Below are 5,000 nucleotides of genomic sequence, written 5' to 3' on the forward strand. Positions count from 1 at the left end.
TGTCTGTCTGTTGGTGCGTGGGAGGGCAGGCCAGTTGTGTGAGTGCCAGACTATCTGTCTCTATCCCCCTCCCCCTCCCACACACACACAAACCCCAGCCCTCCTCACCACCACCCCCCAACCTCACCTCCCCCCCCTCCCCGCCCTCCTCCCATTCCCTCCCTCCCTCTGGCACAGAAGTGTGACTGACTGCGCAGAACAGGAGGTGGAGACTGAGAGTGAGAACGACAGACTTCACTTTCAGTTAAGGACCACAGAAAACAGGGATGTGTTCAGGAAGTTAATGTTTTTTTGTTGTTTTTTTAAATATATACATAATTTATGATGATGATGATGATGATTTGGATACTTATATATAGCGCCTATCCTCGGTCGAAGACCAAGCTCTAAGCGCTTTACTGTGACAAATACGGGGTCATTTGCACAACAGGCTGCCTACCTGGGTAGAGCCGATTGACGGACGGCTTCCCATTGGGTGCTCATCATTCGTTTCCTAGTGTCATCCAATCAGATTTCAGGCACGCACACATACACACTCAGACAAACATGTAACATTTTACGTGTAGTGACCGTTTTGTTTACTTGCCCCGCCATGTAGGCAGCCATGCATGCTGAGTATGTTCTTATTTCGGTAACCCACCGAACGCTGACATGGATTACAGGATCTTTAACTCTCTCCATACGAACGGCGAAAGAGACGACGTTAACAGCGTTTCACCCCAATTACCATCATCAAAATATTGCAAGCGGAAGGCTCTTATACTGAAGAGGTGAATGTTGACAAAGAATACCACAATTCTGACGACGGAAGCTAAAGGTTGGGTCATTGAGACACCCACTGGACATCCGAGGGGTCCGTGTAGAGGAGAAGAGGGGACTGGCCGTACTGAGTGAGTTAACGTTAGTATTTGATCTTCTGCGTGCGTACAAACACGAAGGGGGTTCAGGCACTGGCAGGTCTGCACATAATATGTTGTTGACCTGGGAATCGAGAAATATCAAAATTACGCAGACTGCATTATCACGGTCTGCCTCTGGGCGTCTCGTCACGCCGTGAACACAACGGCTGCTGCAGACACACGTTGCACGACGAACACTGAACAGCTTGGGAAAAAGAAAAAAAAAAAAGCATTTGAAAAATCGAGGTTTCATCCAAAACTTCACACTCATGTGCTGTGTGCACATGTCAAATGATCGGTATAAGGACAGGCCCGGCGCTTCCTTTTTAGGAAGTGTCTGGGTTTGTTCCAATCAGTGTACCTTTTATTTACCTGTGTGCTAGCTGAATCGGTAGCGTAAGCAGCACTGACTTGGAAGTTGTGTTCCTTGTGAATGGAGAGAGTTACCACTCTTTACTGTTTGTTTATCACACTTATTCTAGGTTTACAAACGATAATTGTGGGTGTTTCATTGTTGAAAATGCAAGTGTATGTGTGTATGTGCCAGATAAAAGAACTCGATCTGGTTATAAGTGGTGCCCATTACGCTGGTTGCAAACTGACACCGCTGTTTGCCGAGAATTCAGCATCCTTTGACCATGCCACCACCTTGTACGGAGAAAACTGTGCAAGTTCCCCAAGTGGTCCGGAATTTTTTGTGAACACTGTACTATACACCTTCACTCTCTCCGCCTATCTCTCCTGGTTTTGTTCTCTCTCTCTCTCTCTTTCTCTCTTCTGTCTCTCTCTCTCTCTCTGTCTTTGTCTCTCTCTGTCTCTCTCTCTCTCTCTCACTTTCCCCTCTTAACCTTCACCCAACATCGTATGGTGGTTCTAGAAGACAAAAGTTGTTTTTTTCTTCTTTTTTTTTTTGTTTTTTTTTAGTTAAAAAATCAACCAGACTTTTTGGATCAGCTGTTTTTAAACAATCAATCAATGAACAAAAAAAAAGAAGAAAAAAAGATTAGATTAATTTAACTCAACTGAGACTGTATGTATTGTTCAAAGTCTGTAATGTATGAATTAATTTAGCACGTTACACACACACATACACACACACACACACACACACACCGTACACTGACGCACACAGTCAGTCAGTTAGTGTTTGTGTGTCTGCCACTGAAACTGACAACCGGATGAGACAAACCGCTGCAGGTGTTTTTTTGTGTGTGTGTGTGTGTGTGTGTGTGTGTGTGTGTGTGTGTGGTTTTTTTTAATGTTTTTTTTTTCTTTTCTTTTTTTCCCCCCCTCAGTGAGCCACCGACAGATGATGTGACTATGATGCTGACTTGGCAATGCACCTCAACAACACACAGTAGAGAGGACTTTCGGAGATGGGTGATGGTGTGTATACCGGGGGGTGGGAGCGGTGGGGGGGGGGGTGGAGAGGGAAGGGGGGGGGATGGAGGGGGCAGGGGGGAGGGGGGGAGAGAGAGCGGAGCGAAGCAGCAACAGCATTGAGCAGCAACAGCAACAGCAACAACCGCAACAACAACTACTACTACACAAGCAGATGGTATCGGAATGTCGTGAAGGCTGTGACGGCTGCGATGCAACACCTGTGTTTGGTGGTGGTGGTGGTTTCTTTTTTGCTAGGATCAGCATCTGATGAACACACTGCTCCTCTCTCTCTCTCTCTCTACAGATCTACACACACACACACACACACACACACACACACACACACACACACACACACACACATCTGTACAGATTTTTCTTCTTTCTGTGTGTGTCTGTCTGCGCATGTTTGTGTCTCGTCTTTCTCTGTCTGTCTCGGTCTCTCTCTCTTTCTCTCTCTCTCTGTCTCCGTCTCTGTGTGTGTCTCTCTGTATTTCTCTGTCTCTGTCTGTGTGTCTGTGTGTGTGTCTGTCTCTCTCTCAGTTTGTCTGACTCCATGTATGTCTCTCTGTCTCTCTGTCTGTCTCTGTCTCTCCGACTCTTTCTCTCAATATCTCTTTCCCGGTCTCCCTCTCCCCGTCTTTCTGTCTCTGTCTGTCTATCTGCTTTGTCTGTCTGTCTCTCTCTCTGTCTGTCTGCCATTCCATGTCTCTCACACGATCTCTGTCTGTCTGTCTGTCAGTCTCTGTCACTCTCTCTCTCTCTATCACACACGGCTGTAGACTCTGTGTTGTCAGTTTCGCTGTGCTGCACTGCTGTCACCTTTGTTGGCAATCCCTGCACCGAGGCTTCGCTCTCTGTGTGTGTGTGTGTGTGTGTGTGGAGAGAGGAGGGTGGGAGTGGGTACGGAGGGAAACGGGAAGAGCGAATAAAATAAGGTTGTGTACATGCGTGCGTCGGTTTGGCCGGAGGGATATGGGGATTGCGTGGGGAGAGAGAGAGAGAGAGGCAGAGAGAGAGAGAGGGCGGATGAGATAGGTGGATGTGGGGGTGTTAACTGAGAAAAAAGATGTGCAGACATCTTCCCCGCGGCAGCTGTTCGATGCACACACACACACACTCACACACACACACGCGCGCGCGCGCACGTACACACACACACACACACACACACACACGCACACACACTCACATACACACGCACGCACGCAGACACACACACACACACACACACACAAACGCACGCACATACGCACACACACACACACTGACGACATACATACACACACGCACCTGGGCAAACAAACACTCTCACAAAAAACAAACGAAAAACAAACAAAAAACAAAAAAACTACAAAAAAATAGAATAAAGATCGAAAACTAAAAGCTTGAGATGATCACACACACACACACACACACACACACACACACACAAAGAAAAGCAAAACAACAAGAGAAAAACAGGGCTGAAAATAAAAGAGAAGGCTTAAAAAGCTAAAACGGAAGAAGAAAAAAATCGCCTACGCAGCACTGTGTGGCCAAGTGACCTTTCCCTGTTTGTCAGCCACAGAAATAGATCAGACGACCTTGAGGGGGGGGGTGGGGGGGGGGGGGGTGTTTGTGCGTGTATGTGTTTGTGTGTGTGTGTGTGTGTGTGTGTGTGAGTGTGTGTGTGTGAGAGAGAGAGACTGAGTGAGAGAGAGAGTGTGTGTGTGTGTGTGTGTGTGTGAGAGAGAGAGAGAGAGAGAGAGAGAGAGAGAGCGGATAGCATGTGTTTGCGTGTCAGTGAGAGAGAGACTGAGAGAAGAAGATTGTGTGTGTGTTTGTATCTCAGAGAGATAGTGTGTGTGTGTGAGAGAGAGAGAGAGAGATAGAGAAAGAGAGAGAGAGAGAGAGAGAGAGAGAGAGAGAGTGTGTCTGTCTGTTTGTCTGAGAGAGGGAGAGAGAGACGGAGAGAGAGAGAGTGTGTGTGTGTGTGTGTCGAGAGAGAGAGAGGGAGAGACGGACAGACAGACAAAGAGACAGAGAGAAAGAGAGACAGAGTTATATCAGCGCGTGATGAGGATTTGGCCAGTGGTGTGGAGGTGTTATGTGGGGGGTCTGCCGAACCATTTTATACTTCCCACAATCTCTTGCCAGCAGCCCCAAACCATACGATCCGGCGAAACAGGTACAGTGGCCTGGAACGTGAAGCCAGTGAGCTGACTGAAAACCTGTTGCCTCACTGAAGAAAAAAGCCTGCCCCCACCCTCCCCAAATCCCCTCCTCCCCCCCTCTCCCCGGCCCAAAGGACGGGAGAATGCAGGTTTGGGCTTGGCTAGAATGAAACAGGAACACTGACAAACAGACTCACAAAAATCCAGCCAGCACAGCAGTTAGTTTGTTCTCCGCCTTGTCGGGTCGCCCACAAGGCAAATAATGTACGTGCCCTTTTGTCAGTCGATCCAAAAATCAGCGACCAGAATAGACTCAGACGACCTTGTGTGTGTGCGTGTGTGTGTGTGTGTGTGTGTGTGTGTGTGAAAATAATCTTTACTGAGGGTTAAAGAATAAACTTATACAGCTTTTTTTTCACATCCTGTCCTCATCCTTTCTCTCAGTCTGTGCCGTGTTCAGAGTGTGTGTGTGTGTGTGTGTGTGTGTGTGTTGTAGTGTGTGTGTGTGTGTCTGTGTGTGTGTGTGTGTGTGTGTCTCTGTGTGTGTGTGTTTGTGTGTGTG

This window comes from Babylonia areolata, chromosome 25 (assembly GCF_041734735.1).
Source record: "Babylonia areolata isolate BAREFJ2019XMU chromosome 25, ASM4173473v1, whole genome shotgun sequence".
NCBI classification, from domain to species: Eukaryota; Metazoa; Mollusca; class Gastropoda; order Neogastropoda; family Buccinidae; genus Babylonia; species Babylonia areolata.